Source organism: Balaenoptera acutorostrata, chromosome 15 (genome assembly GCF_949987535.1).
Source record: "Balaenoptera acutorostrata chromosome 15, mBalAcu1.1, whole genome shotgun sequence".
In the NCBI taxonomy this organism is placed as follows: domain Eukaryota; kingdom Metazoa; phylum Chordata; class Mammalia; order Artiodactyla; family Balaenopteridae; genus Balaenoptera; species Balaenoptera acutorostrata.
In genome coordinates, this window is record NC_080078.1 from 18916175 (window position 1) to 18931846 (window position 15672).

At 44.7% G+C, this 15672-nt stretch overlaps 1 protein-coding gene across 1 annotated transcript in view; it reads right to left on the bottom strand.

Annotated features, from left to right (window-relative positions):
- The window catches only part of HS3ST4 (heparan sulfate-glucosamine 3-sulfotransferase 4), a 420873-nt gene that overhangs the window by 24793 nt on the left and 380408 nt on the right, over positions 1-15672 (bottom strand). The window lies entirely within an intron of this gene.

Here is a 15672-nt window from a genome sequence, read left to right on the forward strand (position 1 = left end):
AAAATTTCCCACTCATGATCTCCATGTTCTTTCCTCTCCTGCCTCGTGGCTGCTTACAACCAGATTAGTCTTAGAAGCTACATGTTTACCACGTCAGAGCCTCTATCAGCTTGGGCTCCTGAATCGCTGTGTGGAAGAAAATGTTCCTTCCCTTGCCCCAGAATCTGCAACCCCTTGGCTACTGACGTAAGTAGAAAATAAACTCTTGTTGTATTAGCCTGCCCAAACTGAAACAGACAGAATCTGACACCTAGTAAGAAAAAACACGAGCAAATGAGCAAAAACCCAGAGAGAGTAAATCACCCAACATTATACAACCGAGATGGCAGGTCGACATAACACATGGAGATTGCTGGGTGGAGGTGGGATGTATTTGTCTTGTATGTACCAGATCTTCAATGGGATAATGAGCCTCATGCTGCCCAAGGGACAGCTGTTTCAAGGAATGGTATTTTACTTTGCTTGATTTGATACCATTTGAGGAAATGGATAGGAAGAAAATGGTAACAGCAGGGGAGAAAGAAAGAAAGAGGAATGGTGGTGGGACGGACAAGAAACCCAGAGGCTTTTTCCCTGAAGCAACATGGAGAATTCAAAGAACCACCTTTTGTGAGCCTGGAGGATTAGTGACAAATGCCCCAGCAGGTAGGTAGTATCAGAATTCAGGATCCTGGGTGATGACGGTGCCAAATACCTTGGAGGCCTTCTTGATAGAAAAATCCTTGCTAGACTGAGCCAAGAGACCTTACAGAGACTGGATTTTTGCATGACTTTAGGCTTTCAAGAGCCATGGTCCAGTTTCAGAATTGTTATATTGACCCACCCACCCTGAGGTGAACCACTGTCTGTAAATTAAGAGTGCTTGAGGTGGGATATGATTTTGTATCATGCAACTGTTTTGTCTCATATCCTTGGAAGAAGGGAACTGATACCCAAAAAAAGGTAATACTTTCCAATAATAACCCATGTTATTGCGCTACAGCCTTCCTATTGGGGTCACAGAAGAATCTCTCTTCTGTTAAGAGAATACAATCCTGAGACAGATTTCAAAAAGCGATAGAGAGAATATTGCAAAAAGGAAAGGGGTGGGGGGCAATCACAAAAAGAATATAGCCTGGGTATTTGGTTATGAAAAAAAAATCTGTGAGATCCCAAAGTAAAAACCATAAATCCATCCTTCCAGGGAGAGGGTTATGACATGAGGCTGGAAAGGAAGGCCAGGCCCAGGTAGGGCCCAGGAGTTTGGATTTCATTAGAAAGGTCTTAAAGTAAAAGGATGACTTGAAGTGGGTCAATTTTGAAGAGTCCATCCAAACTCCGATGTGGGGGAATTTGAGAATAGAAGTGAGTAGACTATTTAAGAAGAAAGCTGGCAGCTTGGCTGGGGGTGGGAGGAGGAGATGGGGAGGAGTGAGGGGGTTGGAGACACACATTGGAGTAATCAGGTCTGCTGACAGGCTGGATACAAGTGGTGAGGGACATGGTGTCTCAAGCAATGATAACTCCCAGGTTTCGGTTATCGGGAACTGGGCAGGTGGTGATGCCATTTACAAAACTGGAAGATGGCTAGGCCCAGCCCTCATTTCCTGCCTTAACCCTGGCTCAGCTGGGGAGCGCCTGCTGCCCCATCTGCAAAATGGGGATAATAATGGCTTCCTTAACTACCACATAAGACTATTAAGACTATTAAGAGGATCACAGGAGATGATGTGATAATAATGTAAACCCTAATGCAGGAGTTACAGGAAGAACAAGGCTCTCCATGATGCCAGGTGGTGATTCAAGCAAAACTTTGTAAGACCTGAACTAATGATTCCAGTTTGATTGGGGAGATTTATGAGGCATGAAAATAATGCAAGGGGACTAATTTTCATAAATCACAGTGGAAAAGTTTTCTCATTATTGTATGGTTGCACCACGGATTGGGAACAGGTATAAGGGAGGGTGCAAATGAGTGACTCAAACGTACTGTAATGTCCCCTGCTGTCTTCAAAATCTAGGGCAACTAAGTCATCTTTAGATACCTCGGGGAACCAAGAAAGCACCTGCTCGCGCGCACGGATCTGGAGGATCTGAGAGGGGCCCCCCAGAGCATTTGTGGCTTAGGGTACCCAGACTTGTCCCAAATATGCTGCCACTCTGTGACCTTGAAGCATGTACCCAACATTAAGTAATCACACCTTTTCATACATAACACTGGGGAGGGTACCTTACGGGTACCACTGTTGTGAAAATGACATGATATAACAGATGCGAATGTCCTTTCCCCAGATATCCACTTGGCCCCTCCATAGTTTCTGCTCTTTTTCCTTCTCAGGGACCCCCTTCTCTTTACTGAAATAGAAATAGGATAACCCCTATACCCTTTCCTCCTAAATTCATCAGTGACTCATATTTCTGTTTATTTATTTACTGTCTGCCTCCCCCACTAGGATGTAAGTTCCAGAAGGGCAGGGGTTTCTGTCTGCTCTGCTCACGTCTCTGTCCCTTGGTACCCGGCTCATAACTAGCCCTCAGTGAACATTTATTGATTGGATGAGTAAATGGATGTGAGTAAACTTCTCATGAAGATGACAGACATGGAGTGCATGTTGGATTTCCCTTCTTTGATCCCCCTGTTGACCCTGGGAGCGATGTTTGCTCCGGTTCATCCCAGATCTATCCTTCATTTGAGGTTTGAGTGTGACACAGGATGGCGTCTGACTGCCTGGGTTCAAGTCCTAGCTCTGCCACCTTCCAGATGTTTGACTTGGGCTGAGTTATTTAACCACTCCGTAGCAACACTCTCTCTTCTTTCCTCTACCCATCAGTCACTCTATCCATATGTTCATCTGTATATTCACCCATCATCATCCACACATCCAAATTTTCATACATCACCCTGGACATTCATCCATTTGTTCATTCATTCAACAAACATTTACTGAGCACGGGCTTTGTGCCAAATTCCATGTCATACCCTGGAGATCCCAAGATACCTAAGTGTGATGCTTAATTTTGTGTATCAACTTGACTGGGCCATGGAATGCCCAGGTGTTTGATGAAACATTATTTCTGGATGTGTCTGTGTTTTTGGATGAGATTAAAACCCAATTGGTAGACTGAGTAAAGCAGTTTGCCCTATCCAATGTGGTTGAAAGCCTCCAATCCATTGCAGGGCTGAATAGAGCAAAAACGCTGAGCGAGGAAGGACTCTCTCTCTCTCTGCCTGTCTTCAAATTGGGACACTGGCCTTCTGTCTTTTGAACTTGGACTAGAAGTTATACCATTGGTTCTCCTGGTTCTCAGGCCTCTGGATGCAGACTGGAACTTACATCACTGGGCTTCCTGGGTCTCTAGCTTGCAGACTGCAGATGTTGGGACTCCTTAGCCTCCATAATGGCATGAGCCAATTCCATTATAATAAATCTCAGTCTCTCTCCCTTCCCTCTCCCTCCCACCACTCTCTCAATAGACAGATAATCTCCTATTGGTTCTGTTTCTCTGGAGAATCCAGACTAACACAATAAGACAATGTTTCTCTTGCAGGCTCTAAAGCCAGGAACTGGAGCCTCTACCCCACCAGGTCTAATGAATCACCAGATAGGATGCCTTGGGACAGTGGTGACTTGACAAAAAGCAGTGAGAACCATATGGCTTAGCTGTGGCAGGTCTCCTAGTGACATTCGCATGCTTATTGGCTGATCCAATTCATATCACTTCTCTCTGAAAGCCAAACAGAGCTGAGGATTGTCCTGTGGAGAAACTCGTTATGGCCAGTTCTCCGCCATGTTTTTTTTCTGCCAAGGGAAGTGTAACCATGAACAGGGTCAGGGACGAGGCAAAGACAGATCCCTGAACAATACCTCAGGCGGGCTCTAGAGGTTCCACAGTATAATTTCTTGTGCCCACCCCATTCTGTTTTTTTTTTTGAGAGGACTCCAGTTGCCCCATGCAATGGTGCTCAGAACATGTAAACAGTCACCAAGAACCGTAGCTCAGCATTTCCAGATTTATCCAAAACCTCCAACCTCCTGCTACTCTATCACTCCTAATTCTGTACTATGATCCTCCAGTAGAATTTAAGCCCCACGGGGCAGGGGTTTCCAGCTCTTCGTTCACGACTGTGTCCCCACACCAGAGCAGTACTTGGCACGTGGCAGGTGCTCAATAAATATTTCTTGAAAAAATGAATTCTTGAAATGTTTGCTTTCTGGATCTCACTTAGGTTTGGAGTCCTCAGTTTGAATCCTCTAAAATTCTTGGCGCATGATGGGCACTTCATCAACACCAATTTCTTCTCTTCTTCCTCCCTGCCTATTCCTGATATTGCAGTTACTGGCTGGGATTCCTAGCCTTTTGGATAACAATCCAAATGTTCCATCGCTAACTTCATTTTGGCATCTCCTTAGGATATGGTATCTTCTCTTTGCATCTATATCTGTGGCTCAGTAGCTCTCTCCTTCAGTTTACCCTTTGCACAGGGGTCCCCAGCAGCAAAGGTGGAACAAAGGCTGGTCATCAGGATGTACCTAAGGTGTCAGGAAACCAATGGCCAAGGACATGAAAGATGGGCTTCAATAACAAATACTGCCTTGGAAAGGCAGGCAGCAGGTGGCCAAGTTCTCTTCTGCTCCTTTAAAAAAAAACCTGTACGTGGATCTGATCAGGCATGATTTATATCCAGCAAGCATTCATTGCGTATCACTTTTTTGTGCCAGAGCCTATGCTAGATGTTTTCAATGTATCTGTTGATTAATCCAGGCAACAACACACCTGACAACATGTATTGAAGTTATAGAGGCTTAATATTACCACAGATCAAGGTAAACGTTACAAGTGAAAAAAACACACTTCATAATTCCTCTTCTTTATTAGGGATTGGTTAATTATCCCGAAGGCAGAGTGATTTAAACGTCCAGACATCTGCATACAGACATTGCTTCTTTCTTTAGTCCAGCTTCGTGGTTCTCAAACTTTAATGTGCCTAAGAGAAACTTTACAGGGTTGTATCATAAAACCTCACAGACTGTGCTTTATGGGTGATTTAAGGAATTCTCAAGGGTAATGTTGTCTCTCTCTATGTTGAGTGAACTTCAGGTGCTCACTCCAGAAGCTAGCCTAGTAAACTCAGCTCCATTCTACGACCTCATCTTCCCAACACAGGTTCCTCCCAAGTCCCCTGATGCATTCTCGGGGCCAGGGTGAGGGGGCCCAGGCTGGTGGAGGCTTTGCCAGCTCCTTCTGACGTCATGCCACCCCTTCTTATAACTCGGTGTGACTGATTCTCTTTGCTGTTGCTTGGAGGTTCGGCATCTCCAGATTAAAGTCTCTTATGACTATTTATGATTGCAGACCCTTTGGATGGTGGTACAAAATCTTCTATATGGCTCCCCGGGGTCTCCATGGGGAGGGCCGCCATGTGGCAGTACAGGATTCTCAGGTCACCTTTATGAATCTAGTTGCTTTTATGGGTTCGACTCTTCGGGTCTCATTCATTGGTTCTTGAGGACAGTACTAGTCCTGGGGGAAATTAGGTGTACCCTTTCCATGTTCCTCTGCAGAATGAAAGAAATGGGCCATTCTCTAGGTAGGGCCCTGAAGGCTTTTTATACAATCATCCCCGATGTCTGTCAGCCTGTGTACCTCGGGGAATCCTGGCCAATGTGGACACAGCTCAACGATTAATGACTTCTCCAGGATGCATGGAAGGACCATAAACATCCAAATGCTGGGAGGTTTCATGTGATTTATTCAACTCATTCTTTCAAGGAGAACTCTGGAACTGCAAATGGCTTCCAGGCCAGTTCTGCTCTTTCCTTGTTCCAGCTGCGTGATCTTGGGAAGGTTTCTCAACTAATCTGAGTCCCATTTTTTGTAAAACTGTCAATAGGAGAGTTGTGAAAATCAGAAGAAAGGAAAAGAAGGGACTGACATTAAATGCCTACAATGTGCCTGCTACTTCATAGATATAATTTCATGAGAGGCCTATTAACAAAATTATGAAATTAGAATTAGTAATAATAATGATGAGAGTGAAAATGAATTATTTACAGTGAGCCTGGTACCAGGCCAACTGTTCTCTATGCATTTTCTCATATGGTTCACAGGGCCCTATCAGGTGGGCAGTGCTGCTTGTCTACAGCAGAAACTGAAGAACAGCGAGGTTAAGTGACTTGCTCAAAGTTGCACAGTCCAAAATTTGGGGATCCAGGACTCAAACTAACAATTCACTGGCACAAAAGTCCAGATGTGCTATCCTATCTCCTAGTGTCATTGTTCCAATATCGTGCGTGTGGAAATTAAAGCTATGAGAGACAGAACAAGTGGCCTCGAGTGACGCAGCTTGTAAAAGACCTATTCAGGGTCTGCCTGCTCCTGAAACATGCTGCCTCCTCTGGGATTAATACGACCACGGTGTCAAGGCCAACAGACCTTCCCGGCATGAAGGAAGCACTCAGCATACGTGAGCAGCCTTGCTTTTTTCCTTCAAGCGTCCTTGTCTTTCTATCTGCTCTTCAGACCCCCTCTGCAGTGACACTTGGCGTGTATCCCTTTTCACAAACCCACCCTAATCTCTCTGGCTCCGGCATCAAGCCCTCCTCTTCCGCCAGCCTTGACAAGAGACGGCAGAATCAGCCTGGATACACCCTCCATCAGGACCGTCAGGTGGTACCTGCTCCGCTCTCGGCTGCCGCAGGCTGGGAGCTGCCCTTCCACCTTTCCGCTGGAAGAAGTCCACCTGCACCATCTGGAGATGCAGACAGTCCCGTTCTGATTTCTAGGGGTCCTTAGGCTGCTGCCTCATATGCACCTGCTCTGGGAGGTGCTGAGGGGTTTGGATAAAGGTCTTCTAGGAGGAAGAGTGGGGCTGGGACGAACCTGTTACACCTGCTCAGAAAAACTCCCACTGCCAGGGACGTACGTGCACGTATGCGCGGGGATGCACGCACGCACACACACATACACAGACCACACACTTATACACGGAGCTCCTGCAGGAACCTTGGAGCAGCTCTCCAGGCAGGCAACAAACAAGAAGAGACAGGTCCTCTGGGCAGACTTCCATTCAGAGACAATTAAGCTCCTGCTATTGGTGTGTCTGGACTACACCAGGAGAAAACGGCTGGATGGACTTTGTGGAATTTACAGGGTATATTTTGGATGGTTTGACGTGAAATATACCCTACATGGCCTAAGGAAAATTTAATATTGGGGAACCTTGAAGGGATCCCGGATAGAAAGGCAGCCTTGCTCCAGAGCTGAAACAGAGAAAGGGAGAGGCCTGGGTGATAGCTAACTGGGGGAGGCGTGGCATACCTGCTCACACTGCAAGGATGGCTAAAACGAGCTGTGATTCGGCATCTGATCTGAAGCTCCTCATTGCAGGTGCTGGTTTGCAATGTGCAGCCTTGCCCATGACAACCACACACTGCAAGCTCCTCCCTCATTCATTCACTGACCATAACTAACGTGGATGTGTTTGGGGCATTTGTACCTGAGATTATGAGCTCATCGGCCTGCCATTCACCCTACAACCAGCCAGCCACTACCACAACCCACCGACCAATACAAGCGATCCACACTCTCATCAACCCCCAGCATAACTGACCACGCACCTTGACGGCCAATCAACCATGTCAGCAAAACCAAACATCACCACACAAACCAGCCGGCACCACAGCTGGTCACTTTCTCAACCAACCATCTGCTACAACCAACTAGACAAGACTGCCAACGACCACAGCAATCTATCAACCACAACCCTAATTAATCAGAGACCATCACAGCTAATCACACACCTCAACCAACTTCTAACACAATCAACCACCAACACGACCAACCAACCAAATGCCTCTATATTCAACCAGCCACCCCCCAACCCAACACCACGACAGCCAACCAACGCCAGCACATCCAGCGGCCACCACTATTAGCTAACTTTTATTTAGCATTTACTATGTGCTAGGAACTGTGCCAAGGACTTCCTGTGGGTTGACTCGCGTTATCTTCACACTAAGCCAGTGGGATAGGCATTACCGCTGCTGCTGCTACTACTACTACCACTAATATGATATTCCATTATATTAGTTATACTATATTATACCCTGATGCAGGGATCATCATAAGCGATGCAGAAGGTGTGCTACAGAGAGGTTAAGTAGTTCGCTCAAGGTCACACAGCTAGTAAAAAGCAGATTTGGAAATGGAACTCAGGCATTCTGGCTTGAAACCAAACATTCACCCACTAAACAAAATCACTCTGAATGACAGGCATCAGGTGCTGAGCACCTACCCAAGGCCAGGCACTGTGCACTGCTGCCCACGGAAGGTCTGTCCGCTTGGTGGGGACATCGCTCATCCACACCATGTGGGTGCTCAGCGCTCCGCTGGGTCCTGGGACAGGCAGCCCACCGTGGGCCCCGGGGAACCCTGCACGCTCTTGCTAAGTGAGCCAAACCACCAGACTGATCCGACGCTGCTCGGACACAGAGCCGTTTCTACAGCCGGTCACGTTGGCAACTTAGTAGGTCAAGGCAACCACGCTGGCTATCATGGACCTGTTCGTTCCCAGGGGAGAGGGCAGCCTCATTAATGCTCGCCTTCTTATGGTGCTGGGTCCCTGGCCCTGGGTTCCTCGGGGGTAGAATAGCATGGGCAGAATGTATTTGGGTCACCACATTGCCCGTGGGACTTGGGAGCCAGAGTTGGTGTAGTCCGTTGAGGCTGTTGGCTGGGCTGTAATAAACCATCTCACTCCGATCCATGGAGTCTCCCCATCTACCCTCAGGGTTAATCCTTGCTGTCCCCTGTTATGGCTGGGGGCTCTTCCCCGATGGTAGGCAATGGAGCTAAGTATGAGCAAACATGGATATGGTCCTGCCCTTATGAGCTTTAAGGCTAATGAGAGACACACATAAAATCCAATACTTCAATCAATTATTATAGCAACAAGTGCTGCAAAGATGAAACACAGTGAATTGTAAAAGCCTATCATTTAGGTGTTAAGTTTTGTTAAAGTTGGATATTAAGTATATGTATTTCATAGTCTTGGTCTCTATATATTTTTCTATATTGTGAAACTTCTCCTATTAAAAATATAAATAGTAAAGGCAAGGATAGCAATCAAGATATATTAAAAAAAAAAAAAGTCTATCATTTAGGGATTTGACCAAGCCAGGGGGACAGGAAAGGCTCCCATGAAGAAGAGCTGAAGTTGAGCTGAGATCTGAAGGATGAGAGTTAAGTAGAAGAAGAGGAGCTTGTGTCCCACATGTGGTGTGACCAGAGAGAGCACGACGGGCCGAACGGCTAGAGACGGCCAGTGTGGCTGGGCAAAGCGAGGAGTATGAAATCTTTCAGAATCTTGGAGAAGGCCACACTCATGAAGGATTTTATCCTTATCTGAAGAGAAATGGGAAAGCATTGCAGGGTTTTAAGCAAAGGGAGATGTGAGGGGTATAATCCAAATCATTTTCTGTTTTTAAATGATCACTTTGGCTACTATGGGGAAAATGGTTTTGGGGGGAGGCAGGATCAATATAGAATGGATTGAGGGGGGGCGGCTGGCGCCAATAATCCAAGCAAGAGATGCCACTGGCTTGGCCCAGGGTGGCGGAGATGGTGAGAAGTGGAGAGATGTGAGTTCCTTCAGGGTTTAACTCAGAGAGCCTGCTGATGACTTTGATGTTGGGGGAGTGAGGGAGCCAGAGGTGTAGGTAGGTCCCGGGTTTGGGGTTGGCTCAGCAGAATGACAGGCATTTCCCTGGTTCCCTTAAGAAGCCCTGGTTCAGCTGAATCCCAATTCCGGTACCAGCTTGTCCCTTGATGGGAAAGAAAGGGCCTCCAGTGAGCGGGCGGTTCATTATGCAACTCTCCAGGGCAGCCTGGGGCTTGCTCTAACCAAATCAAGGGGATTGAAATCCTATTCATTGCAAGTAAATATGTCTAGCTGCTCAGAGATGCCCACTCTGCGTGACCAGCATCATGCCTGCCGCTGACTTGAATGGTCAAATTACATAAACTTGAGCCCCATCAGGGGCTTGTGAAAGAGACGCCAGCACACTCTTAATGATCCTAGCTCATTAAGGTGCAGAAACTGGAACCCCAAAGTGTTTAAAGAACAATTAATCAGCACGTTCTGCACTAAAGGCTTGGAGAAAACATTCCTGCACAATCGAGGGGGTCTGGAGGAAGAAACTGTTCGCCTAACAATGACAGAAGTGGCGTGGAGGAGGAGGGAGAGGAGGCAGTAGCAGTGAATGCGCTGCATCTGGGCCAATACGTGTAGATGCCCGAGACCCAACTAAACTGCAGTCAGCTTGTCAGAAAATACAGAGAAAAAACCTAAATATACACTTATGAAAGATGCAATCGAATATTAGTTGGTAGAGAGATAAGTGAAGGAAGGAACTGATATTTACTAAAGGTCAAGTGTTTTCTGCATTTCATTCATTCGGCAAGTATTTCTTATATACCTGCTAAGAGCCAGACATTGTTGTAGGTGTTTGGAAAATAGAAGCAATCCTTACCCTCATGGTACTGACATTCTAGTAGGTGCATCAGACAATAGAAGATAAGCAAATAAAAATGATATACTCTTTTGTAATTATAAGGACTACAAAGAAAAATAAAGGGAATAGAGAGGGAGGGTGCTATCATAAGCAGAGCAATGAGGAGGTGACATTTGAACAGAGGTCCTGAGTGATGTGAGAAAACAGGTATTGGGATTAACTGGGGGAGTTAGCATTCCACGCATGTCTCAGATAAATTCCATTTTATGCTCACGACCGGTTCATTTTATAAACCCATTTTACAGATGAGAACATTAAGGGCCAGAGAGATGAGGTGGTATTTCTGGGGTTATAAAGCTTGTGATTAGCAAAGCTGAGGTTTGAATCTGCACTAGCCTGACTTTAAATCAGCTCCTCTTTCACTTACACTCAACTACCTGTCTGCTGTGACATTTCATTCAGGTTTCTATCAGTCAGAGCGGGAGTTCAGTTCTTCAAATAACTAAACATGGATAAGGCTGGCTTAAAGAACCAGGTCTCAGTTGAGGGGAAACACAGAGGGGAGTGGAGATGGTCAAGACACCGGCCACAGAGGAGAGGAGGATGGGTCTCTATTCCTAACTTGATTCACACAGCAACCCTCTATGTGATTCACTTCTCTCTGCTACAAAATGTAGCCGCTAAGGTTAGGAGAACATTGAGGAGATCACAGCTCGAAACTAAGAGTTTAATCAATGACAGCTATGACAATGGCTAGAAACCTCCCACGTGTTCTTTGAGACCCAAGGATCACCCCCTTGTTGAGATTCTCTGGATCCCTCCAAGTAGAATTCATCTCTCCTCTTCTTGTTTTACAAATCCCTATTAACGTATTTATTTGTCTTTAAATAGATACATAAAGTATGCTTTTGGAAGATGAGACTAAAAATTTTTATGTGGCTCTAGAGGCCTCTGCAATACCATGTGGAATTTTAATCAATGTCTTTATGGTTAACATATGATATACAATCTAAGATGCCCGAAGGATCCTGTGGTATATGGCATTCATGAATTTCTGAAAAAAGAAGTATCTGGAACATGAACTACAAGCTCTAAACAATCATTATGAGAATCACTTAAAAAGGTTCTGCCCCTACCCCAGAAAAGCAAGACCGAATAAAACAGAATCAGTGCTGAATACTCAAACTACGTCTTCCAAGGTTTTAACCAGAATAAACTCTCTTCCCAACCTGCACAAAGCCATCAGTTACAGCATCTAGGAATTCCACCATTCTTTCCACTCTAATTGAGCAGCATATTTTATTGGTTAAGGGCACTGGTTTTAGAGACAGATTGATCCACCTAAGATTCAAATCCTAGCTGTGGTTCCTATTATTTCTATATTAAATATTTTCTATTAATATTTTCCTTTTCTTAGTTTAAAACTATTTGCTAAGTATGAAATGATGTAAGAAGTGAAAAATTTCGAATACAACATACAATAGCAAGAAACACATAATAGGAAAGTCACCATTCCTATAACATGTGAGGAGGTCTTATCTCAGATAGACTAGTTTCTGTCATTATTAATGAAGAAACATGGAAACCACCTTTATTTTCTCAGTTTGTTAAAAGGTTCATAAGAGAAACTGGGCAGGCAGGAAGGAGAGAAAGGGAAGCTAAAAAATTGAGGATAAAAATCACATTTCTTATGCAATGGATCAAAGAAATTACTGCCAGGAAACAAAATAGGCCCCCAAAAGTATTAAAAAGTCAAACTGTAGGCAATCCTAGACTGATACAAAGCAAAAAGAAATGGACAGTCTTGGGTATGATGAAGTTTAAAAAGATGCAACAAAGCTCTGTACTGTTAGGAAATGATGACAGAGATGAATCCAGAAAATACCAAAAATAAGTGGGTAGGCTTCTCCTGAGGAGGAAAAAAAAGAGTCCAAAAAGGAAACCCGAAGGTTGACCAGATTGGAAACCCATTATCTGTTGACCTTGGGTAAATTCCATAACTTTTTTAGTCTCAATTTTCTGATATATAAATTAGGGCTATAATATTATTATTATTATTATTATTTCTGTCCAGAGTGTAAGCATCATAAAGGCAGTATCTGTGCCTGTACTGTTCACCAATAATCTGTAACACTGCTAAATCTCTGGATTCCTACACAGGGTCTGGTATATACAATACCTTCAATGAATATTTTTTGAATGAATAAATGAACTCACATTCACATGTGCTACTTAAGTCTTCATGCAATCCCGTGAGATGGGTATTATTAATATGGTTCCCATGTTAGGGTTAAGATAATTAAGGTTTCCAGAAAGTGGTGAACTAACTTGTCCCAAATTACAGAGTTGCTAGGGAAGAGTCAGGATCTGCATCTAATTTTTCTGGATCTAAACCCTAGCCTCATTCCAGCTCACTGAACTCCCCGCAGAAATCTCCAGGATGCAGGATGAGAGAGGAGCCAGTGGAGGCACGACTTTCCATCAAAGAGTCATATCTGGAAGGCCAGGAGCTGTGTCCCACTAGGTGAGCCACTGAACGCATGAGAGCTACGTTCAGATGCAGGGTCTGCAGGGAGCATCACAAAGGCATTAGCAACCAGGACTCAAGGGATTTATAAAGAACAAAGGAAACTACAACAAACTCCAATCCTTTGGTTGGCAAAAGAAGGGTCTTAGGAGACAAAAAAGTGATGGAAGCATGACCACTGTTCAGACTGGGGAGCATTTAATACTTCAATCCCTATAATCTTGCAGGAGAAAGAAATGGGAGATAAGCTGGGGTGTGAGGTTTGAGACCTGACTTCAGGAAGAAAAGCAAAAGGAAGAAGGGCTAGGGAAAGTGAATGCCAGTGGAGAGGCTATTTCTGAAGGTCCCTGGTGTCTTGAGAAAGACAAATCCCCTAAAGTCTCCATAGAAAGCCCTTGACTGGAGGCACTGAAGTAACAGAGAGGGATTAAAGAAATTAAGTCTGTTTAGTTTGGATAAGCAGAGCCGAAGTGGAGGTATTATAACCACTCACCGACGTCTGAAGAAAGGACATGCTCAGGAGGGACAGATGTTATAGAAGCTGGTCCATGGGAATCTGGCCAGGAACAAAGGGATAAAGCTAAGCCAAGGGAAATTGGACCTTCAGGACAAAGTCCAAATTTGGCAGGGAAGCCATCTCACCAGGAGCTACTGGTTCCTTTGCTGCTCCTCAACATACTATGTCCGTTCCTGCCACAGGACCTTTGCACTGTCACTCCTCTGTAATTCTGTATATCTCTGTAATTCTCTCCTCCCCACATCTCACAAGGCTGCTTCAAGTTCATCTCATATGTTCTCTCCCTCAGAGAGGCCATCCTGACCTCAAAGTCCAAATCAAGTTAGCCCTCTAAACTGCAACCCCCCACCCCCGGCAGCAGCCATCAAATTACTGTTTTCTCTTATTCAGGGCACTTGTCACATGTGAAACTATTGCCTTTATTTAACTCTCTATGGGTTTATTTTTTATCTTCTCTGCACTAGAATATAAGAATGTAAGCCCCTGTCTGTCTAGACCAGAGATTTGCCAAGTACTGACCACGGGCCATATCTGGCCCTTCACTTGCTTTTGTAAATACAGTTTAATTGGAACACAGCAACATCCATCCACTTACGTATCGCCTATGGCCAGTTTCACTTCACAAAAGCCAAGCTGGGACTCGAGTTTGGTTGCAAAGTCTAAAATATTTCTACCCAGCCCTTTACAGAAAAAGTTTGCCAACCCTTGGTCTGGATAGCACTGAATATTCAAGTGCTTGAGATAGATTTGATGGAATTAATGAACAGAATGAAATAAAGGTTAGAAGGGGACAAAAGTCTCTGATGCTCAAATTAGCTGCAATAGCTACAGAAATATTCAAATTAATGCAGCTCGCTCACTTTAATACATTTTTCCAAACGCCCACTCAACTGCCATGCACCATGCCTACAGCTGGGGAAGAAATGATAGAAATAATAGACTTTTTTAAGTGTTGGAGACTCTAAGAGCTGGTGTGAGGAAGAAACTAACAAATAAATTGCCGTAATTCTAGGAGCTGCAGAGGTTTAGAGAATGTGCTGTCAGAGGGCAGAGGAGGAGCAGCTAATTATGTCAGACAAGGGGACAGAAGCAGGTGAGGGAGAGATTCACTGAATCTATGTCACTTCACGTTGGCCTTGAATATCATGAATAACGGCTTCTATTTATTGAGCATTTCCTTTGTTCCAGGTACCGTATAAAGGCTTATCACATTCGGTCCTTACAATAAACTCCTGTGGCAGACGCCTGTATCAGAACAGGTTAGGCTATGCTATAGCAACAACCAATCCCCCCATCTCAGTGTCTTAAAATAACCAAGGTTGATTTATTGTTCATATAACATGTGTAATACAGTGAGGGGATGGGGGTAGTTGCAGCGTGAAGTCGGCACATAGGACCCCAGGGTGACAAGACACTCCACCATCTAATGAAGCTACTTTTTTAACACGAAGCTCCAGGTTTGTTACTCCAGGGGTAGGAGAGGATGGAGAATCACATACAGCTCTTAAAATCTTCTGTGCAGAAGCGTGGCGTGTGCCATTGTTCATCTGTCCAAACAAGTCACGTGGCCGTGCCTAACTTTGAGGATGCTTGAAATGTGCCAGAAGGAGAAACAGGAAGTACCGGTTGAGCGTTAGTCATGTCTACCAAAGTGTTATTTACAAATGATGAAACTACAGTACAGAGAGGTTAGGTCACTTGCACAAGTTCACACTGCTAGTGAGAATGGAGTCTGGGTTCAAAACCCAGTCTGTCTGATCCTACCACTTGTGTCCTTCACCAAAACGGCTAAAATGATCCTAAAGGCTGGACAAGAGCTTCTCAGGGAGAGAAGGGAAAAGTGAAGGCATCTTTAAGTAAATGATTTAAAAACCAGAGGGTAAAGATCAGCCAGGTATTAAGGACTGATGGAAGACAGCACAGCCATCACTGAAGCCTGGAAACGCTACTTGATGAAGAACAACTGTAGTCATGTCAAAGCTTAGAGAATTCTAAGGGAATATAAAAGTGACTGACAGAATAGGATGCCCAGAACTCATCTCCATAAAGCCTGTGCTATAAAAACCCCACGGAATACCAGTTCAGTTAGTTTCTACCTCCCTCCCGCTTCAAAGGATACATCTCCTGAGTTAAAT